Raw genomic sequence first — 24976 nt, 5'->3', positions numbered from 1 at the left:
ATCTGGTTCCCTTGTAGTCCTTTGTATAAATATAATACATACATACATACATACATACATACACACACACACACACACACACACACACATATATAGATATATATATATATATATATACACACACACACATTTTGTATATTTTTTTGTGTATTTTTTTTGTGTGTATTTTTAAAGGTGATCGCACAATGTCTCTGCTTTGTCTTTAAAAACAATAATAATTTTTATAGCATTTTTTTTTGTAGGTGTACTACAGGGTTAACCCATCAGCAAATGAAGAACATTCAAACTCTGAAGTTCAGATTGGGTTTGTTATTATTATTGCGTGTTGGTATGGAATACTTAATTCTGATTGTCAATTATAGCATCTAGCAGTCAAAAATTCAGAAAAGTTAAAGGGTTTTTTTTTTCTTTTCTTTTTTTTAAGGGAGGACTTTGTGGTTGTAACAGACACAGAGGAAGAACCGGTTATGTTGGGCTCTCCTGATTACACCAATTCAGACTCTGTGAGTACATACTAACCAGGCACTTTAGATGAAATGTATAACTAATAATAACAATAACAATTATGTTACATTTCTCAACCTTTATTTAGGAAGAAGCAGATTTGGCTGACATTCTGAGATCATTCCAGAAAGACCACCTGGACACTGAAAATTGTGCCATTGTTGTTGCAAGACGGTCAAAAATTCTTCACAGTGCCTGTCAACAGGGACGTGCACAGGGGGGTTGCTCAGGTTGCCCATATGCCAACTGCCCATATGCCCTTCTCGACTCACGTTGCCCTTCCGAGGTGGAAAAAATAAAAAATAAAAAAAATCGTACAATGGATGCAGAATTTCACGTAGGCCTAGATTAAAAATAAATAAATAAAAATCGCAATTCCAACGACTTACTGCCATTGTGTAAATAATATAATCATGTAATCCATAAAAAAAAAGTAATAGTCTGATTACGAGTATTTTAAAAAGTAGTTTACTTGATTTACATGTAATCCGTTACTACCCAGCTCTGTATATAATACATAACTTAAGTGGATAAAATTTTTCGTTTTGTGTTATACATCATTTTTAATAGTCACAACTACAAATAGGCAAGTATTATTACTGCTGTTATGATTAGTCATGAGATAATACAATTAATAAGGCAATATGTGTGCATTATAAGAATACCCATATGACGCATCATACTCTTAAAAGGTATAACCACACATAGCAAAGTATCACAATGTATTATTACTGTTATGATTATTTATAAGATCATACATGTTATGTTGTTTATAATGCATTAAGAATACCCTTATAATGCATTATAAATACAAGCTTCATAGAAAGGGTTACGTTTCTAGCCCTTACGGATATTAAATTATTAGTGTAAATGTGAAACTTTGGACAGGTAGTGGCGCTAGAGGGATTGAGCTAGAGACTCCAAATTTGCTCTGGTGACAGTTCAGACTGTTCTCTATCTGTGCGCCAAATTTCCTAACTTTCCCACAAGCGGTTCTATGGACTGCCACAGACTCACAGAGCGGAAGAAACAACGGCATAAGAATGCCAATGGACACAATAGGTGCCTACATACCTTCGGTGCCCATTTAAAAAAAAAAAAACAAAAAAAAAAAAAACACACACCCTTAATGCTATGATTGGCCTGTTTGACAACTCAAAGAAAACAACTAAAAACTAAACTTGCGTTCACAAACAAAATCTGAAAATATTAATGCATTAGGGAAACATGCTTAAACTTGTGTATAGATTTGGTTTTAATATAACATTACATTCACTTAATGTAATCCAAGTTTCTTTTTTGGTCATGCAAGAAGTGTTTTTTTTTTTATTTTACCTGGACAATGTGACGTTAAATTACAAAAAAAAAAAATGCATATAAACACATTTGTCAAACAACAGGGTTTGAAAATGATGGGTGTTTCCTCTTCAGATATTGTAGATATCAAAAATAATGGTATGACACATTGACAATCATAAGTTTATTCAAATTTTGTTCTCGTGAAAGCAACAAATTTTTTTTGGGGGGGGGGGGGGGGGGGGTGGATAAGGTGGGCATCACAATGTTTTCTCAGGTCATCTTTCTTGATGGTGTTTGATGATCCCTAAGACAATACAGAACAGGTTACACATCTGATGCCATATAATCTATAACGTCAAACAAGCAGATGACATGTTTCTGAGCTGGTGATTGGCTGGGCAATAGAAAGCAGCAGCCAATGAATAAGCAAAGAGCTACTCTGCGAGTACTATAGCACACCAGGACAACAAACAATATCAGGATGTGACTCTAGTCTCGCTTTGCATCAAAACAAAGTATGATCGCAAACATACAAATTATAATCAGCTGAAGACAAGCAATTAATTTTCTTAAAACTACATTGTAACTGTAGTCTAGGCCAGGGGTTTTCAAACTGTGGGTCATAGATTGGGAAACGTGGGTCACCTACAGTCACCTGGCCACAGCTGAATTTGTGTTTCAGAGAATGACACACAAACACAGTTTAGTCTAGGGCTGCAAAATATACCAACATTAAATAGAAATAGTGATATTGCTTTGTGAGATTTGAGTCGCAAAGGCTGTGATTTAATTATATAAATACATGATGTGCGTTTTAAAGAGCAGGTGCAACTTGTAATAACATTGAGGGTCTCAGAATGACTAGTTCCTTATTAAGCATCTCAGTCTGCATTATTGAGAACAAACTCGTTCACTCCAATCACTGTGCTGCATTCTGCATGAGATTGCATAACACCAGAGATTTTAAAAAGGTACAAAAGACCATTTCAGGTCTGTTCATCCATCTCTGTAGTCTGTTCAACTCAGCACTGTTGCTTTCAGAAACAAAGAGTGCATTGTTTTTGTTCCTTCGTGTGCATTTGGCTACCTACCAAACACATAAGGAAACCGTCTGTAAAAAGCATTTCACATGTACGCATGGAATAAGCATGGAGTTTTCTTCACTGAACGCCGCAATGAGTTTAACAACACTCGAAGCATGAATTACAGTTCACATCTGGACCGGAGTGAATGTGTTCAAAGTTATGGACATTTTATGTACAGTTGCAAGAAAAAGTATGTGAACCACTTGCAGAATCTGTGAATGATTTTAACAAAATAAGAGATCATACAAAATGCACGTTTTTATTTTTATTTATTTTTTTTTAGTACTGTCCGGAGTAAAATATTTTACATAAAAGATGTTTATTTATAGTCAACAAGAGAAAAGAGAGAAAAAAAAAAAAAAAAAAAGACAAGAAAAGCTGAATTAAAATGGCCCCATTCAAAAGTTTTTGAACCACTGGTTCTCAATACTGTGTGTGGTTACCTGGATGACAGTTTATTGTTATTATCTATGACAGTTTTTTTTGTTTTGAGATGGTTGTTCTTGAGTCCCTTGTTTGTTCTGAGCAGTCAAACTGCCCAGTATTCTTCAGAAAAATCCTCTGGGTCCTGCAGATCTTTCAGTTTAATCATTTTTTGCATATTTGAACTCTTTCCAGCAGTGACCGTATGATTTTGAGATCCATCTTTTCACACTGTGGACAATTGAGGGACTCAAACATAACTATTAAAAAAAGGTTTGAACATTAACTGAAGCTCCAGAAGGAAACACGATGCATTAAGAAGCCGGGGGGTGAAAACTTTAACAGGATGAAGATGTCCAAATTTCTTATTTTGTTTAAATATTTTTTTTCCATTTAGTACTGCTCTACAGAAGCAACAGAAGATACTTGCATGTTTTCCAGAAGACAGAAATACAATTTACCTTGATCTTCAAATTCAAAAAGTTTAACCCCTGACTCTTAATGCATTGTTTCCTTCTGCAGCATCAGTGAATGTTTGAACATTTTTTAATAGTTGTGTTTGAGTCCCTTAGAAAAATTTGAAAGGGTTCAAATATGCAAAAGATGCTGGAAAACTGAAGAATCTGCAGGACCTGGAGGATTTTTCTGAAGAATATTGGGCAGTTTAACTGCTCAGGACAAACAAGGGATTCAAGAACAACCATCACAAAACAAAACAAAAAAAAGTCGTAGATCATCCAGGTAACCGCACACAGTATTAAGAATCAATGGTTCACAAACTTTTGAACAGGGCCATTTTAATAAATTCAGCTTTTTTTCTTCTTGTCGCCTATATATAAACATTTATGTAAAATATCTTACTCGGGACAGTAGTAAATAAAGATGCATTTTGTATGAGCTCTCTTATTTTGTTAAAATTCACATTTTCAGATTCTGCAAGTGGTTCACATACTTTTTCTTGCAATTGTAAAATAAATATTAGCATTTAATTTTTACAGTTGTACTAATAAAAAAAAAAAAAAAAAAAAAAGAAGAATACTCCATTTCTTTTATGTAAAACATTTGATAAACATTAAGCTTACAGTAATGTAAATGTTTTATTATCTTAAATATTTTGAGACCGATTATACTTGTCTATGTGGGTCCTGGAATGGAAAAGTTTGGGAACCCCTGGTCTAGGCAACACAGGGATGTGCCTTGATCAGGATTTCTGTAAGAACATAATTCACCTCAGCGGCACGGATGAGCTCATGGGCCAGACACTCTGCACACCCAATGTTCCAGAAAACAGCTTCTCTCTCACCAGTACACAGCAACTGAAAAACACATTCTCTTAAAAAATAAAATATATAGACCCCTGAGGCAATCTGATATAATTCAGAGTGACATAACACTGGAATAGAACTGCAAAACAAAGCCTACATATTTAAATTCACTCTCCACCTATAATCACATTTTATTAGTTTCGCTTTAATGACTGCATTGTTCTTGCATTTAGCATCAAACCATGATGCAACAACTGATACTGGTGACAGAGTTAAATGCTGAGAATTCCCTGTATTTCTGTATTCTTTTTCAAAGTGAAAAGATACTCCATTTCTATGTAATAGTTGTTTATACCTGGTGGATTCTGCAAAGGGAAGACATCTCTACAGCCTGCCTCCTGACCGATACGGGGGATGCTATTAATGACCGCATTCACCAGCATCTGGAGGAGGTTGAGAGAGGCAACTAGACATTACACTTGATCAACCAGTAAACTAGTACACAACAGCAACAAGGTTCAAGAAAGTTGGTGGATTTGTATCTGAGCTGGTGATTGACTGGGCAATTGAAAACAGCAGCCAATGAATAAGCAGAGAGTTACTATGCGAGTACAATAGCACACCAGGACAATGAGCAACATCAGGATGTGACTCTAGACTCGCTCTTCAGACATAACTTTTTCTAAAAGCAACTTTAATTTAAAACTAACATGCAGCACTACCTTCAGTCTGTCAACATACCCACCTCTCCTGTAAGGAGTTGGATGATCTAGAATCCATGCTTGAGGTTTACGGTCAAGAGCTACCATTATTAGTGTCGTGCATCATCCAAGTTTGTCACGTGCCCCACAGTGGGGCACTAGGCCTTATGGAAATGGTTTGGTAGAGTAGAGTAGTGACAGCCAGAATGGGGAAGGTACTTGGCAAACTTTTAACAGTGATGTAATCCTAAATGAGTAGAAGAAAAAAAACTCTTTGATCTAAGAAGAAATGAGAGTTGAGACAAAAAAAAAAAAAAAAAAAAAAACACAAAACAAAAGCAAGGCTCAGGAAAATATGGAGAAACTTAAGTGTCCTAACCAGGTGTGACATGACAAAAGGTAATTTTTTTTTTTTATGCAACACTGTAAAAAATTACTTGCCATTTCTTGTAATTATTTGAAAATGAAAAAAGCCTTAAAAGCCAATATTTTTCAGTGTAATCAGCCAAAACTAAGGGTGGGAATCATAGGGTACCTCGCAAGGCTCTGCGATAGTCGATATATTGCTAGACAATCCTATAATGATTAATCATGATATCCGTCTATGAAAACAAAATGCCAGTGAAAAGGTTAAGTGCAGGTCCACATGAAGTGACCAGGTGAAAACAGACTATAACTTAGAGCGCTTACAGATTCACACAGGAGCATTTGAAAGCAGGCGTCTATCAGCGTATATCCGCTGATAGATGGCTGCTTTCAAACACTCCTGTGTGTATCTGTGTAAGCGCTCAGTGAAGAATGTCAAGGATGTTTACATTTGGTATAAAAGCCTAAGTGCGTCCAGACATTTTACTTAAACGTGGCTGGGGCCCCTGTTATTTTACTCACACTGCTGTCCACCATTAAAAACTTTAGGCTAGTTAACTTATGTTCATGTTTCCCTCATTCATGTGTTGAGTGCCACCTTGAAGTAGCAAAATCTATTTAGACCACCTTTTTTATTAATTAAAACATAGATATTTAGCGCCAGCATATCAATTCTCATATTGCACAGTGAAAGATGACGATATATCGACCTATCAACATTTTGTCCCACCCCTAGCCAAAGCTGCAACAGGCTGCTGCTAAAAACTTGTGGTTAGGTGTTCAATTCTTTTTCAAAACTCATATCTGAGAAACTTGGTACAAAAACAGAAAAATGCCTCAATTTTAAGGATGTTTCTGAGCTGGTGATTGGCTGGGCAATGGAAAGCAGCAGCCAATGAATAAGCAGAGAGTTACTCTGCGAGTACTCTAGCACACCAGGACAATGATCAATATCAGGATGTGACTCTAGTCTCGCTTCTCATATGAAAACAGAACCAAAAAGAGACATTACTGGCACTGAAGACAAATGTTGAGTGGAGACATGGCAAATGTCTCCTGAACTGGAGACAGATGTTGACGCAAAAAGCTTGATCTCAGCGTATCTCTGCCACAACCGGAGCAGATCTAGTTCATGCTGTGGGGGAAAAAAAAAAAAAAAAAAAAAGTTAACAAAGACATGAACACAACCAGCTCCAACACATTCTACAAATCTTTCTTGGGGAAAAAAAACAATAAAAACAGTTCTAAATGGTGTGACATTTGCCCATGTCAGCAAGTAAAGCATACTCAGAACAAATGTAATCCCTAATCTCCTTGTATCCCAAAGTCATCATAGTCGCTTTTCCACAGTAGGGCCAGTGCGAGGTAGGGCTAACAACATGCCGGGCGAGGCCAACGGCCTCGGACCTAAAGGCCAAAATCTAGCTGTGTTTCCACTGTTGAGCCAGTAGCCCTGCAGCACTACCCTAAAACTCGCCCTTAACATTCCTCTGTAGAACGTTACACAACCCCATCATTTCATCAGCACAGGGAAGGTACATTAGCTGAATGAAAAATAGATTGGAAAAAGAACATGAGAAGTGGATGCTTGGTCTTTAAGAATTAAGGCTCCAGCATTGATATCTTACCAATAATTATAAAAAAAACTAAAAAAAAAAAAAAAAACAGTAACTTGTGTCAGAAGTGCTTATCAATCATGCTGAAACAATTCTTATTACACATAAAAAGCGAGCATGCACACTTGAGTCGCCATTCTGACGAAGAACCTGGAAGCGCTGAACGTAAACAGCATAGGAGAACGACAGAAGAGAGGAAATAGTTGAATAAAGTTGTTGTTTTTTCGCACAAAAAGTATTTTCGTCGCTTCATAAAATTAAGGTTGAACCACTGTAGTCACGTAGACTAGGGCTGCACGATTTGGAGAAAAAAAAAAAAAAAAATTGAATTGCGATTCGATGACGTCAAATGGTTGCACTCTGTCAACTACTTACATTACTCTATGGCTATTTTTACCGCAACACAACTCTGAATATAATATATGATGCCACACTGTGCAGCTTTTGGTTGTAATTTTCAGTCGATGAGCCACAAGAGAAGCTATGCAAGTCTTTATTGCTTTACTAGCGATAAGAATAGAATGGGAAGTTGTGAAGATTGTGGACGAATAAAACTTCATAAAGATCCGCGTTTTTGTTCTCTTCACAAGCCCTGGTGCCTTTGAGGCTTTTAGTAGACCACAGCTGAAAAAGCTTACAGTTGGCGATGGATATAAGTGTATGTTTATGTCGTGGAGATTGCCTATAGGATAACAATTGAGATAACATCTCGATTGAGACAGACTGCCTCAAAGCTTGCGTGCGCAGATGCACGAGATATCTGTGATCGCATATCTTATCAGCATGTTTAACTGTGTGTATACATTCAGGTGACATCAGACGATTTTTACACATCATACAACAGTAGTTTGAATAGCCACAGAGTCATTGCACGTCTTCATCCTCACTAATTTTGCGCTCTGGCTCAAATTGAAAAAGGCTGATCGTGTTTAAAAAGGAACCCCGCGGATATTAAGACTTGTGTTACTAGATTACCATTGCACCAAAACATACAGATGAGCATCAGGGCTAAAGTGGAGAGAACATTACACCTGGTCACTTCATTTCTCTGATCAGATAGCTATCTGATTTATAAAAACGATTACATTTACACTTAGCCACATAAATGTGTTTCCGCAAAATATATCCGATCTTCAATTCCCACGCTATATGCAGATATCATGTCACCGAAAGCAACAAATATGAGCTGCATTTTACTGATCATCAGCTTCAAAATCAAGACTGCAATCAGAGAGAGCACGGCAACAGCACTGTTAAGATCATTCAGTCTCACTACTTTTAATGAAGATGATTGTGTTTTGAGCACCTGCGACTTTCAGTTTGATTTGCGGCAGTTTGCGTGTTGTCTTCCTGAATAGAAAATCAGCTGCTCATCTGCGGTGATGTGTGCTGCATAGCGCCGTCATATCTGGCTATAACATTGTTTAACTTATAACATGCTCTCACACTTTATTTTTTTAGTATTTTTGGGAGGAATTAAGTTTACATGTGGATTCAACAACCAGATGCATTTAGACCTGTTCAGTTTTGACTGGAATGTGTCCCAGACCACCTCCTGAAGTGGTATGAGTGATCGGATTTAAATCCATCTCGAGTGCCACATTCTTCTCTCCTCTTATTGCTAGTAAAAGCAGTAAAGACTTACATCGCTTCTCTTATGGCTCATCAACTGAAAATTACAACCAAAAGCTGCACAGTGTGGCATCATATATTATATTCCGAGTTGTGTTGCAGTAAAAATAGCCATAGAGTAATGCAAGTAGCTGACCGAGTGCAACCATTTGACGTCATCGACATAGAACGCAAACAAAATGGCGCCGCCCATTGTCCAAATATGTTATGGATTTTTTTTTAAATAACGTAAATCTTTCATGGGTTTTCTATTACATATTTCAGTAAGAGACATCATTTACCTTATATTAAGCCATACAAGTCTTAACACCAAGGGATCCCTTTAAAGTATTTAGCATTAGTATTTAATAATAAATATAACTATAATAATTAGAAAATAATATTTAAAACTTGTATGACAAAATGTGGGGTTACCTATTAACATGCAAGCAGTACGTCTATAAATCATTAGAAAGGTCTAAGGATGTATTATCAAATAATATATTATGATAAAAATCTGTCTCAATTTCTTTATTTTTGTCAGGAGTTATGCAAAAATGCAGGCAAAATCCATCCACTTCAAAGTCCATGTATTTAATATGAACTACATGCCTCTTATGCATCTACTGCGGAAAAAAAAAAGAAAAAAAGAAAAAAAAAGTTATGTTTCCCTCAAAGTTCTTTAGAGAGAGGAATTATTTTTCCTATTTTTACCCTGAATAAGATTGAGTGAGCTTTACTTGGCGCTAAACACGTCTGTTTCATAATGGACGCCGGAGAGCGCCCTTGAGCAAATACTCCAAATAAACGCAATAAACACTGTTCCAGGAAATCCCCAATGGGCATCATGCCATCGCTGTGACTGAATAAAAAGTTAGAAACCCTTCGATTGATTAAACATGAATAAAATAAACAGACGATTACAACAATACATGGTTTATATGTTTTCTTCAAGCCTTCTGGGGTATTTCCGTAATAAAGTATATTTATAATCCAAATTATTATGCTAATCAAAATGCTATTTCAAACACTCAACTTACGTTATGAAGTGAGTTTGGAGTAAAAACATTTAATGTCTTTTGTTAGAAAAGTTCATAAAGGCTTCTCATGTTTGGAAAGTTTGTATATTTGACGTGTGATGCTTTTTCTAATGCAGCTGCTCTCAGATGGAGCATAATTTACTACTGATCACAGAGCAGCTCTTCTCTAACACACCATGTACATATTTATATAATAATAAAAAAAAAAAATAATAATAATAATAATAATAATAATAATAATATCGCAGCCTTTGCAATGTCATAATCGCACTAAGCCAAATCGCGATTTCGATTCGATTATGATTAATCGTGCAGCCCTAACGTGGACCATTTTAACTATGTCTTTAGTATGTTTCTGGGCCTTGAAAGTGGTAGTTAAATTGTCAATGGAGAAGTCAGAGTGCTCACGGATTTTATCAAAAATATCTTAATTTGTGTTCTGAAGATGAACAAAGGTCTTACGGGTTTGGAACGACATGAGGGTGAGTAATGACAATTTTCATTTTTGGGTGAACAAACCCTTTAAGGCTTTTAAGTCCAAAGGCTCAAATATACAGAAAACTATTGATAAAATATCATACGTTTACATCACATTTCTTTAGAAAGAATGAGCATTTCTATTTTTTTTTTTTTTTTCTTTCCACAAAATTTTGCAACTGAGGAGGTTTGAGTGATCTCTTTCATCTCACTATACAATCATCCTTTCAGCCAGAACAACAGAGGGAGTTCACGGACAGAAAACAGGAGTTATGAGTTATATGACAGAGTTAACGGTGTAAAAGTAGCCAAATTCCAGAGGAAAACCACAGACTTGGCAACACTGTTCGGTATCAAAGGCACAGGGAAGATCCAGATGAAACATGAAATCAGATAAATATCAGGCATGAAAACGGGTCAGGGGTGAAAAAGGTGAGAAGAATATTACCCCTCTAGGGGGGCCCGGGGGCATGCTCCCCGGAAGAAAAATTTAAATATTCCATATTTTAAAGCATCAATCTGATGCATTTTGAGATGCTTTTTTTGCCAACCTAGGGAGAGCTGGAGAAACTTAACTTCAGCCATGAGTCAAAAATTATTATGGCCTCCTTACTAAGTATTATGAAGGGGGGGGGGGTGGTCGAGCGGGAATCTTTATTGGTGTCGATTTTCAGTCTCTTTTTAATGATAGGCTTTATGCATCTGTCAATCATCCCCACTTGCTATTTGGGGGAAAAACCTAGCGCTATGATTGGTTGAACTCTTCTTCTTTTGCTGTTGCTTGATTTGAGGACTGCGCGTGCACAGAGGCGTCACCAGGTTTTTGCGTAGTTTAGAGTGACAAATCGTACCAGTGTACTTTGAAGTCAAAATGTGTATTTCTTTCATTTCTTTCGTATCCGCTATGCAAATTGTGTACAGGTTGGCAGGTCTGCTTATCGATAGAACGGTGGACCACTTTACCTTCTGCCTTGTCAGTCCCTTCACCTCAAAATCTACCTCCTCAAAAACGGTAGCGTTAGCTAATAATTTTCCACCGGAGCTTTAGCTAGCTGGCTAACGTTGCGTTCTCTCCTGCTGTGTTTAATGACTCCATTCATCAAGCTGTAGCTAACGTTAGCTAAGTCTATGTCAACAGAGCTCGTGGGTAACTTAACTTAGATATACCAGAAAATATTAAAATTATTGAAACCATCCAGGGCTCAACGCTAAGGGTTTTTTTCTGCAGGCCCAGTTGGGCCAGTGGTTCAAATTTTCACTTGCCCCGCCAAAATTTTCCGGGCCCCACAACAAAAAATTAATAAAAGTAAAAGACAAGAAAATGGGACTATAAAGTAAGCATAGTTATTGTTTTCATTGTCTTTGTTACATTTAACCTCAATAAATAAGGTTATGACACCAAAAGCTACTAGATTAAATATTTTAAATATTGTTAGACAAACAGTTAGTAACAAATAATCAAATTACGAGTAATAGCACAAATAAATACAACAGAACAAACATATAAATTAAATAAATGGTGCTTTTCAAGTTTTTCATGTAGGTTTAAACAGAAGATTTTCAGGTACAGAAATTGTAATCTAATGTATAACTATAGAATAGATAACTTTATTAAAGTTAATCAAGAGCAGTTACAGATGCATAAAAATGTTTTAATGTTCAAAATATAAAACGTTAAATACTGTTATTTGAAATTATAAAAAAAAAAAAAAAAAAAAATGAAGACACTTTAAATGTGAAATTAAACCCGCCAGTAGGTGGCAGCGAATCACTGTTAATAAGCGAATCAGATTCAACCGATTCATTCAAGCGGCTGATTCATTCAGGAAGTGTTGCTCAAAGACGTAAAACAATTCTGTGGACTTTGGAACTATTTTCGTTGGCGAAATACAGCGAAACAGACGATTTGGTGTCTAAAATGTAAGTCACTTGATATTACGTTCTTGTTCATTAAACTGTACGCTGAATAAAATCAATATCACATTTGTAATCATGCTAATATTTGGAGAAAAACGGCACTCTTTGTGCAATATTGGTTAAAATAACGTTAGATGTTAAATTATATAAATATGAAATATATACAGGGGCATTTTTGCCCCTTATCTTGAATTTTGGGGGCATTTTAATAGACTAAATCACGCAGTGAAAGCGTACACTTTAATATGCGCACACACTACTCTTACCTACTGGACTATGTCAAGTAGTGCATGCGTGCACTTAATGGGTGTGTTTTTGTTTTGTTTTTGTAAAGTGAGGGACATACTCGATCATTTCAGATCGTTAAAAATCAACAATTACGATATTATAGACGATATATAACGCACACCCTACAGCACTGGCCCGAGCGTCGTTCACACTGGCCCGAGGCCATCGGGCAGTCCTTATTGTCGAGCCCTGCCATCACTCACCAAATTCAGTCAGGTAAATTGCAGAGGCCAGGCGTGCTTTCAGCTTCTGATGGTGGTCTGCACTGGTGATGCAAGCCCCTTCGCGTAATATTTCAATGCACCCGCGCTCCCTTCTGTTCGCAGTTCACTGAATCGCAGGTCGCAGTTCACCGAATCTCGCGCTCCCTTCTGGCACGCGCACCTGTTCGCAGTTCACTGAATATGAATATACCCCACCCCCCTCCCAAAAAAAATTCTCATAGAATCGACACGATTCACGTAGGTCACCTATTTTGGTTTCAAAACGGCGAATTTCGCCGAAAGGTGAGGGATTTTCATGCCCGAAATATACAATAATCATCAAGCAGTCTCCGGTATTTCAATAATCTTATGTGCATTTATCATGGCAATCGTTAGTATAAGTAGGTAACCTTTAGGAATGCATATAAATACATTTCTGCCTCATACGGTGATCAGAATTCAAATCGGATTGCAATCGAAATTATCTCATACACTTGGTGTCTGAAATTGAGTTTTAGCTGAAATTTGTTTTAAAAGTCGTTATTGTTGAGGTTAGCTGGTAGCTTCATATGAAACATGGGAAACAAACAGTTGTGTTGACTCTCTCAAACTCCGCCCGTTCATAGCCACTCTTAAGCCTCAGTTGGCTCACTTTGGACCAAGGTATTCTGCGGGCTAAAAAAACGCCTGGTTTTTAGCCCCAATATCTGCGTTTCCACTAGGGGTGCAACTGTTCACATTAATAACAGTTCGGTTTGTATCATGGTTTTAGGGTCACGGTTTCGGTTTGGTACGTGCTATATTCAGGGAAAATAGGACTACTGTCAAATAAAAATAAGGAAAATAAGAACAAATAATCAAACTACAAGCAACAGCAAAAATCAGTACAAGAGCAAATATTCAAATAAAATAAGCAGTGCTTTTCAGGTTTTTCCAGGTATCTAACATAAGTTTTCAGGTACAGAAATGAATAAAGTACTCAAATCTAAAATAACACTGCATATTATCTTCACTGTATACATTAAGATTAATCATTACTGAAGTTAAAAAAAGCTATTCAGTCAAGAGCAGGGAGTGATTTCTTTGTCATTCGGATGAGCCGCGCATACACGCAAATCTTATAGCGCACAAGAGTTCTCTTTCACGTCTTGCCCATGAATGTTTAAATTAGCAAGGTTTAAATGAGTTTAGTTTAAACCAAGCGGCAACCTCCCCCAGTTTCTCTTGAAGCCAATACGGAAGTGACTTAAACTGCAATTCATTGACTGGCTGCTAGAGACAGGCTCCAAAAGAGAGCAGAATCTCATTGAGTCCCATGTTAAAATGCCCAACTTTACAGCAGGGAAAAAAAAAAAAAAAAAAAAAAAAAAAAAAAACACACATTTACAGCCTTGTACATATTGTGGTTTTGGTCTATATAGCTAATTTTGCCTTTGAGGGGGGTGAATTTTTTTATAACTCATCCACTGTTAAAAATAAATGTAAATTTACAGGTAATGGTCTGTATTTTTTTTTTTTTTTTTTTTTTTTACAGATTTTTCCCATTTTGTCATTATACACCAAAATGCCTGTTTTACAGATATTTGCTGTAATTTAATTTTCCACTATTAAATTTACAGAAAATTGCATGTATTTTAGTATTATGTTAAATTTCTGTTTTTTTTTTTAAAGAAATGTTCTGTATTTTTACAGAAAAATTTGTAAATTTACATAAAATGTTGATTAATATTTTACAGATTTTTTCTGTAAAAATAGAAAAAAGGGAACAAATGTATAACTACAGAAATCAACAGTCATTCAACATGTTTTGTCTTCCATTTAAGATAATGTGTTGGTGAAAGTTTTTTAAGGTACAATTACAGTATTGGTACATACAGTAGGTATGTGCCTTATGCAATGTTTATTTTACTAATATTTTAACCTCATCTTGCACATATGCTTATTTTGAAACTGCTGATTGGCCTTGACTTATTCTCCTCTAAATTTCCTGAACACATCTATTATTGATATGTACATTTTATGTTTTTCCAAATCGAGCTGCAAATGCGTAGCTTTGTTTGTGTGTGTAAGCGCATGCGACGCAGATACAAATTTGCCGCCGCTTACTTTACCGTTAGTCCCGCCCACAACAGTTCCCGGTCTAAGCCGTACAGTCAGTTATGGAAGGGTGAGCCCATGGGTGAGCCCCGCAGGTAATTTGAATTTATTTCAGGCTATGCTTGTGGGTCGTGTAAAGCAATCGTAAAGAGCAGTCGTGGGCAGGAGAATTTATTTGAGCACATCCGTCGATCCATTCTTCAGAACAGTGTGAGGTAAAACTAACACGTCCTTTCAGCGAGAAAACCACAGCGGACATCATACCAACCGATCACTGGCTGAGGTAAGAGTTTAATTCTACATGCGTGTGATATTTTATATTGTGTGGCTACACATTTGTATTGTTTATAGTTTTGAAAAAGCTAATGTTAGTATTTCTAAATGGTGTTCAGACCATAGACTGTAAAAAAATATGGACGTAGTGTCCGTGACGTCACCCATAGATTTCTGAACAGCAGTTTTGACGCGAAAATGAGGCCGCTGCCATCTTAGCTGCGCGTCACCGCACGTCACTCCGGATAACTGAAAATGGGCAAAGAGGCGGGACGAAGTTGGAGCCCATGCGACTTGTTGCTGAAACCACGCCCGCCCTAGCTATCTATCTTAGATACTACCTAAAATATTAATAAAGATAACAATATCATTAGAAAATACTAATCAATCTGTCAATTACTATGAATCTACGGTGCTTTTATAGATGCTCCAACACCAGTAGGCTAATTAATTTGTGTGGGGTGTGCAAATAACACATCAAATGGGATTTCATACCTTTATAATCAAATAGAGATCGCAAGATGAATCCAATCCGTGGCACTTGGGTAAAATATATATATGTACCAGATGTATATCTCTCAAATGTTCTCTCAATGAGCACGTATCCAAAGTATAATTTTTCAAAATAGTGCAGCAGTTTTATTTATATCAAGCAGTGCGGTCAGAGTTGTATATGCTCCTGGTATTGTCATTGTAGTAAATCTCAGGAACAAAACTTTTAGCCAATGCCACGACGATCCAACAACGTGTGTTCCTCATGCGAGCACATGTACACAGACTGACATCTGTCTCGAGTATGCAGCAGGCCATATATTGTATAAAATAATGCAGAAAAAAGCACAAATACGACTGAGATGCCAAATTCAGCGGCTGAAATGAGCTGCTGAGGTAACATGACGGCTCAAAGACAGCAAGCGGCATACCTGTCACTCAAGTGACCACGCCCTTAATTATGCAGAACTTTAAGGCTTAATATAATTTAAACAGATGAGCTATAAAAAAAATTCACCCCCCTCAGAGTTGTCATGAAGGGCAAAATTCGCAGTATAGACCAAAACCACAATATGAACCAGACTGTAAACATGTTTTATTCTGCTGTAAACTTGGCTAATTTAACATGATGGTCAATGAGATTCTACTCACTTCTGCAGCCTGTCCCTAGCGGCCAGTCGATGAATTGCAGTTTAATTCACTTCCGTATTGGCTTCAAGAGAAACAGGGGGAGGTTGCCGCTTGGTTCAGACACATAACGTAACGATAACTGCCGTTGAAAGCAAAACAACTGCAGCAAGTATCTTTCAATTTTCCATCTGTTTCAAACCAAGAAAGATTAGTTATACATAAAGTCCATTTAAGTGTTTATGTCTTCGTTCAGATGTGGTAGTACCGCCATTATTTCAATCTCTTTCGATACTCTGAACGATAAGACTCTTAACTGCCATTCTGCAGCCTGTATAACTTGTACATTAGGCCTATACAGGAAAGCAGGAAAGTACAATATGAACAACATAATAAATTAAATATTCTGAGTGCATCTGCTTGCAAACACGAGTAGTATGCATATATTAGTGTTATAATAAATACTAATAATATAAAAAAAAAAATATTATATGACCTGAGTAAATTGTCATTACTGAATCATAAGATACATTGGAAAGTTGGAAATAAAAATTCCAGATCAAAAAAGGTTAAGGTTTTGCATTGTCTCAGTAAAACATATGCTGGCATGTTTGAATGAATGTAATAGCCAACTAATTTTTACTTCTTTATGATTTCAGGTCATGTGGAAAGACTAGAGATCTACAGCAGCAGTCCAGGTGTGGAAAGAGTACTATTCTTATACAACAAATTCTGTGTTTACATCTTTTCATTTTGCTGTTCTGTAAAGTTTTTTTTTTTTTTTTTTTTTTTGTAATTGTAACTAGAATCATTCAGAAACATGGCTTTTCCTATCACTGCTATCCTGATACACATCTCTACTTTTCATTCCAGCCAAAAAAATCATTTCTATGCATTCTGTGCTAGACTAACTGGAAATTGTCATTGTACTTGTTGCATCCATTCCCAGGTGAAAAAAAAAAGTACATTTCTATAATATACTTAAAGTGCTCTATTTTCATGCACTAATTTTGTACTTAATATACTAAAACAATCTTAAGAACATCTAAGTGTACTAAACTGTGCTATTTTAAAACAGCATGAAATATGAACTAAAATGTGCTTTTAATATACTATCTCTGTATTTAAAAAAAAAATATTTAATTACCACTTGTAGTACACTATGGATTCAAGTGTGCTACAAGTGGTATCTAAATACATTTTTATGTATATTAAAAGCACATTTTAGTTCATATTTCATGCTGTCTTAAAATAGCACAGTTTAGTACACTTAGATGTTCTTAAGATTATCTTAAGAAGTTCTAAAGAGGATTGTTTTAGTATATTAAGTACAAAATTAGTGCATGAAAATAGAGCACTTTAAGTATATTATAGAAATTTACTTTTTTTTTCACCTGGGTTGTACTCCTTGTCACTTTGGATAAAATGTAATCATATGTATAAAATAACAGCAATATTACAGTATAAAAGTATACAGAAATTGTCTTTTAAATGTAAATGTTCTATATACTAAGCTTGTATTTCCTATAATTTAAGTAACTTGACATACAATGTCTTATATACACAATGACTAATATCGTGCATGTTCCTTTGATTAAATGTATTTGGTACTATATTTTGTCAATTTAACAGAAATTGGTTGTAAAGGTTTTTATTTTTATGCATTTCTAAGTAATTAATTTATAGATTGATTGTAGTTGTGATTGGTTCTGTAAAAATAAAGATTAATACTGTAAAATGCAAACATTTGTTTTTGAATTTATGTGCTAATTTACTTGAATTTATGTGCTAATTTCTGGCTGAAATATGAATCACTGATACAGTATGCTTAAGTGAATAGTATTTTTTTTTAAATTATCAGTTTTATGCAATTTACAGGAAAAATAAGTCTGTTAACTACATTTAAGGCAGCAACTCTGAAGTTATAGAACAAAAATATAAGGTAATTCTCAAAAGAACTGCAAAAATACTTTGTTTCTAAACACTTTAATTACTGAGAACTTAAATTTAAGCATGTTAAGAATTAATTTTAAGATAAATCACGGTTGCACCACATGACTTAAGGCAAAAAAAAAAAAAACTAAAATAATTTAATTTAAAATTAATATAAATTAATGCGTACACAAAATTCTTAATGTTTGAACAATTGCAATAGATTTTTTTGCATTTTAAAATTGGCCTGTCGAAAATACATCACTGACCCATATGTGTAGTGAGTCCCGAAATTGGAAGCAGTGTCTATTTTAATTATGCATTTTAATTATGTCTATTTTTTCCCCTCATATTTTTTTTTTTTTTTTTTTTTTACTTACGAGTCGTAAGTGTAAAAAAAAATACGCGCCTGTTACGCAGTTCATATTTAGCAGACTGAAGGGTCCTGTAAATTGTCAATCGAACCTGTGCAAATTGAACGCAGCCCCGTTAAAATTAACAGCTTATTGGTCAATTAAAACGTTGATGTTTTCATCTAACCTAATGGTAGGCTTTCCAACTAATGTAAATCAATATTTACATCGTTTAACAGTAGCAAATATATCCTCACGAGTCCCGCAAACTCACATTTCTTGCAACAAGGCAATAACCAGGTGGTCACCCTAATAAATGTGGTATTAGGCTATTAATTGACTGCAAACTGCTCTGAAACCTCACATTTAAATAAATCATAGTTTTAAGAAGTTTTTTAATAAACACATCGGTCGTATCGCGATTCGTATTCCAAAATGTAAGACCTCTTGAAACGATAATTAAGACTTTTGAACATATCCCAACATTTAATCCATCGAACAGATTGTAGAGTTCGATTAATGTGTGCGAAATACTGTTAGACAAGTATATTAAGCATGGAATGATCATTTAGACCAACATTTTTAAAAACGAAGCGTTACTTCTCACTTACATCTCTCGGATGCCGAACGCCACACCGCTCCGAGACAGAAAAAGAACTTCCAGTCTGCGAACCCTCCTAATGTATTCTACTTCTTCTACTTCTTTAGATGTTTTATGGTGGTTGGCAAACCAGCTTAAATGGTGCATTTACCGCCACCAACTGGACAGGAGTGAGATGCGTTGACTGGGAATGAGCTAAAAAAAAAAAAAAAAAAACCTTCCTAGACTATTATTCTGTTTAACAATCCTGTTTCACTTAGATACCAAATTAAATTATTATAAACCCTTGACTCCTTTTGCGCTTTTCGAAATATACACTGATGTCATTAATTCGTACATGGCTTAATGATTCTTTAAAATGAATTCTGTCTCTTTCATATTTGGTACATTGAATCAACACATTCAACTGTTTCTGGCAGGCCACACTGTCCACAGTTTTCAGATTCTCTTTTCCCTTTGATGAACAGTGAATAAAGGGATGTGTGCCCTATTCAAAGCCTAGCTATTGCAGAGTCATCCTTTCTGCTTCCATATAGCTCTTTGCCAAATGATCTACCTCCTCATTACCTTCTACCTCCACATATGCTGGAACCCATAAAGGAAATATTCACTCCTATTCTGCATATTCTGTAAAGATATTGTAGAAATTTATACAAGATATCCTGCCTGGATGTTGATTTCCCACTGTTTAAAGTCATTAAAGCTGAATATGAATCTGAACAAATCACTAAATGCACAGGATGAACTTCTTTCACCACTCTGAAGTGCCATTAAAATTCCAGTCATTTCTGCCTGAAACATGATCTGTAATTCTCCTTTCAATTGTATATTTGAAATGAAGAATGTAAACTGCTGCTGCTGTATGTCTGGGGTCTGGGTTCTTTGATCCATCAGTGAATATTGTAATATTCCTGATTTAAATGCTGCTTTACTCCTTTGATATGATGGTCTCCTTTGTTTTCAACTTATTTTGCAATGTCAGATCTATATCTGGTTTAGGTAAAAACCAAGGAGGAGTTGATGGTAATGCCACTGTAGGACTAATATTTATATTATTTATTGTTCTGGGCTTCTTTTCCTACATTCAATCCAAAGCTATTGATTTCTTTTTTCTTTTTCATGTTCCCAGCATTTCTCTACAACATTTTTTACTGGGTGATTCTCTGTGTGTCCCTTAAGTGTGCTCCAGTAGTCATTTTCTATTTGTACCAGTATCACTGGGATAGAGGATGTTCTGAATGCTTCACTACTTATTCTTAAAGCCTGTGACATTTTTTCAAGTGGATGCTGCTGCTGAGCTTTATATTATGCAACCATAATCCATTACTGATCTGATCATATCACAGTATATTATTTTTAGTGATTGCAGACTTGTGCCCCAACCTACCCCTGACAGACATCTTAAAACGTTAACTCCTTTTTTACATTTATCTATTATTTTCTTTATATGACTATCAAATGTAAGTTTGGGCAAATGACACAAGGAACAAGGGAACCAATGAACAAACAGAACTCAGAAACACATGACCATAAAACAACCAATCAGCACATGACACATTGACTAAGGGAGCACATGGAGAGCAAGGGAAGCAAGACAAAAACAAGCAACATGAATCAAACTACAAAATAAAAGACATGAAACATGAACACAAAACTACATTACAGATCCCCCCTCTATGGGCGGCTCCTGATGCCCAACAAAAAAACAAAACAAAACTAGACATGACTAGAAAGTTCAGGAGGGTGGAGCAGAGGTGGTCTTGGGGGAGGGATGGAGGGAACAGGACCTGGACCACTGCATGGCATTGGCAGGCCTGGGCCGTGGAGCATGGGCAGACTTGGACCTTAGAGCATGGGTGGACCACTGTTATGGAGCATTGGCAGGCCTGGACCATGGAGCAGTGGTGGAACTGGATCATGGTGCATTGACAGACATGATGCAGTGGCAGGCTATGGAGCATTGGCGGTCTTGGACCATGGAGCAGTGGTGGGCCAAGCTCCGCATCTGCTGGAGCTTGGTACCCAATAGTCACCCCCCCAAAAAATCTTTAGGGGAAAGATGAGTGGTCATGGCGTGACTTGACTCTGGCATAACATTCATGATGTGGAGAGGCTTTGGCGTGGCGGCCATGATGTGGAGAGGCTCTGGTGCGGCAGCCATGATGTGGAGAGGCTCTGGCGTGGATGTGTGTGTGGTCCATACATAAAGGATAGCTGTGGCCACAATTGTGCTGCACAATTTTAGAGACTCTGGCATGGCGGCCATCTTGGCTGAGGGCTCAGCGTGGCAGCTATCTTGTGAAGAGACTCTGGTGTGGTAAGCATGACGTGAACAGGCAGAGACTTGGCAGACATGATGTGAAGAGCCTCTGACTAGGCAGCGGGTTGGAAGAGAGTTCCTCAGGGCCCTTTCTCTGGTATTATATCCTCATCAAAGTGTAACATTACTGAGAGACTGTCCACTCTTTCCTTATTATTGGTGTACTTCAGTCGTTTATCTTCAATCACTGAGGTGCCTGTTATGCCATTTTTAATTGCTTCTTCAGAGACATTATTCCTTTGATTACACCTCTCATCCATTTTTTTTTATCTCCCACTGTTGAGCAAGTGACTTTTTGTCCCATCAAAGATTTTGGGCCCTATCATACACCCAGCGCAATGCGCAATGTGTTTTTTGCTAGTTTCAGCCCGACGCAGTTATCATTTTCACATCTAGTGATGTTGTTTAAATTGCAAATGCATTTGCAGCCATTTGTGCGCCCATGGGCGTGCTGGTCTGAAAACGAGGTGTGCTCAGGCACATTGTTGGCACATTGCTATTATGAGGCAACTGAAATAGACTGAGCCATTGACTAACTGAAACTTGGAAACTTGAAACATATATATATATATATATATATATATATATATATATATATATATATATATATATATATATATATATATATATATATATATATATACATATACATTATATTGCCAAAAGTTTTGGGACGCCTGCCTTTACGTGCACATTAACTTTAATGACATCCCATTCTTAATCTGTAGGGTTTAATATGGAGTTGGCCCACCCTTTGCAGCTATAACAGCTTCAACTCTTCTGGGCAGGTTTAGGAGTGTGTTTATGGGAATTTTTGACCATTCTTCTAGAAGCGCATTTGTGAGGTCAGGCAGTGATGTTGGCGAGAAGGCCTGGCTCACAGACTCTGCTCTAATTCATCCCAAAGGTTTTCTATCAGGTTGAGGTGCAGGCCAGTCAAGTTCCTCCACACCAAACTTCCTCATCCATGTCTTTATGGACCTTGCTTTGTGCACTGGTGCGCAGTCATGTTGGAACAGGAAGGGGCCATCCCCAAACTGTTCCCACAAAGTTGGGAGCATGAAATTGTCCAAAATGTCTTGGTATGTTGAAGCATTAAGTGTTCATTTCACTGGAACTGAGGGGCCAAGCCCAACCCCTGAAAAACAACCCCACACCATAATCGTGTTCTAGTTTGACATCTAATGACGACACCTGACGGGCTTTTTGTGCTGCTAATTGCCAGAAGACCAGAAGAACTTGCTACCGTGGTGAATAAATCTTTGATAATATAACATATAATATCATTTTAATAAACCGTTCTACACATATAATATCAAAGTAATGTTTATTTATAATGAAGCTATAATTGTGAGTTGGCTGACAGTGCTAGAGTTGAGCTCCAACCCTAATTAAACACACCTGAAGCTAATCAAAGTCTCCAGGATTACTAAAAACTTCCAAGCGGGTGTTTTGGAGCTGGTTTGAGCTACAATCTGCAGGACACCAGCTACTAAACTAACCACTGAGAAGTCTTAATTTTGTACTAAATTCATAAACTATTCTTATTGCTTTGTCTGTAGCCAGAATATGACATGCTTTTTTCCACCAGCATTCTTTTAATTGACAGTAATGATCACTATTACAATATCAGGAGCAATAATGATTTTGTGATGATATTGCAGCTTCACCCTCTAATGAGTTGTATTTTATTTGCATTATGCATTTTTTTGTGTAAATACATGTACATGAACAGCTTTAAATAGTCTGTGTAAATAGGCATAAATGCCATGCCAGATTCAACTTCTGTTCCACCTTTGCAGTGTAAAGATGTCTTTTGTTGATGTAGAAAAGAAACTGGATTGGTTACAGTCTATAGTTACGGAAGCCCATTTCTGCTACATAAGAAAAAAGAAAAAGTCATAATTATGAGAATAAAAGTCAAAATTATGAATTACTAAATCGAAATTATGACTTTAAAAGTCATAATTATGAGATAAAATGTCGAAATCATGACATACTAAGTCGAAATTTTTACATACTATGTCGAAATTATGAGATTAAAAAGTCAAAATTATGACATAACTGAATCAAAATCGGGGGAAATCACATTATGAAATAAATGTTTTTCTCCAAAACACGCTGCGCCCCAATTGTTGGCACCCCTCAAATTTGTTATGAGTAAAATATCTCTGAAGTATATTCCCATTCATATTTACATTTTTTTTTAGCACACCAGGGTGATCATGAACATGAAGTTGTCCAGCCATGACTTCCTGTTCCACAGGAATAGTTTGAATAAAAGGGTGCCAATAATTGTGGCCAACATGTTTTGGAGAAAAACATTTATTTCATAATGTGATTTCCCCCCACTTTCAATTATTTTCCTTCAATGAAAGGTTAGCTCTTTGCTAATTTTATGAATTAAAGATCAAAAGGATAAACAATGCAGATTTATTTTTACAGTCATCTTTGATCATATTAAGTAAATTTTACCAAGGGTGCCAATAATTCTGACCACTACGTATAGATGGGGTTTTAAATTCTCAGTTGACAAGACAAAGATAATGTTTTTTACAAGGAAAAAAATTGGAAGTGAGGTAAAACTAAAATTATATAATCAAGAACTTGAAAAAGTTTTTAGGGTTGTGGTTTGATGAAAGAATTACATGGGTGATGCATATCCAGAAAATATTGGACAAATGTAGGAAAGTAATAAATGTAATGAGGTGTTGTTAATGTTCTGGGGCCATATTCACAAAACATCTTAAGGCTAAAAGTAGCTCCTAAATTGCCGATTTAGGAGAAACTCTTAAAAATAATGGGCGTGTCAGTCCTAATTTTAGGAGTCCTAAATTTTTGCTCTAAGAGTATTTCACAAAGCATTTTAGCGCTAAAACTAGCTCCTAAATCTGTGAAACGTTAGGAGTAGTCAAGAGGACTCCTAAGTCACTAAGACCAAATCACAATCAGTCCTAATCCACACAAAGACACTGAAAACCATTGAGGGAATAGAGGATAGAGCCTTAGGTGCTGAACATTTTCTTCATAAATGCAATAAAATGCAATGCAATAAAAAAAAAATTAATTTATAGATTTGAATCAATGATGAGATGCCAAAAATTAATCTTTAACAAATAAATAAATAAATATTGTCTGATTACCTGTGGCAGTGGTTTACATGGGTTCACACTTACAAATAATTGAATAGAGTAAAAAAAAAATATATATATATATATATATATATATATATATATATATAAAATCTCATCTGTGTATTTCTTCCTCTTCTCGTGCTGATTAGAAAGACCGTTTGAATGTGTTTCTCCCAAACTTTGTTTATAAAACATAATTTGTCGGTTGAATTCTGCATTCTCTTGAGATGCAGACATCCAAGAGGTGGACAATTAACTGGATAGTTTAATTAGTGACACTTAGCCTACATTTTAAAACCTTTATGGCAAAAATATGTCAACATTTTATTTTGACTGTGGGAACATTTTTATT

At 36.1% G+C, this 24976-nt stretch overlaps 1 long non-coding RNA gene and 3 other non-coding genes across 4 annotated transcripts; all 4 read right to left on the bottom strand.

The window, feature by feature from the left end:
- Nucleotides 1–1735: 1735 nt before the first annotated feature.
- LOC125275342 lies at nucleotides 1736–19301 on the bottom strand. The gene is made up of 6 exons (XR_007186427.1): nucleotides 19181–19301; nucleotides 6656–6778; nucleotides 5322–5524; nucleotides 4932–5019; nucleotides 4541–4627; nucleotides 1736–2107 (listed from the first exon to the last, which is right to left on the bottom strand). It is a non-coding gene; the product is annotated as an uncharacterized LOC125275342 (long non-coding RNA).
- LOC125276321 lies at nucleotides 2174–2303 on the bottom strand. The gene has a single exon (XR_007186641.1). It is a non-coding gene; the product is annotated as a small nucleolar RNA SNORA3/SNORA45 family (small nucleolar RNA).
- Nucleotides 5111–5240, bottom strand: LOC125276323. The gene has a single exon (XR_007186643.1). It is a non-coding gene; the product is annotated as a small nucleolar RNA SNORA3/SNORA45 family (small nucleolar RNA).
- On the bottom strand, nucleotides 6491–6620 carry LOC125276322. The gene has a single exon (XR_007186642.1). It is a non-coding gene; the product is annotated as a small nucleolar RNA SNORA3/SNORA45 family (small nucleolar RNA).
- Nucleotides 19302–24976: the final 5675 nt, after the last annotated feature.

Source organism: Megalobrama amblycephala, linkage group LG9, assembly GCF_018812025.1.
Source record: "Megalobrama amblycephala isolate DHTTF-2021 linkage group LG9, ASM1881202v1, whole genome shotgun sequence".
NCBI lineage: Eukaryota > Metazoa > Chordata > Actinopteri > Cypriniformes > Xenocyprididae > Megalobrama > Megalobrama amblycephala.
The sequence above is the reverse complement of the archived record's forward strand: the minus strand, read 5'-3'. Positions and strand labels throughout refer to the sequence as shown.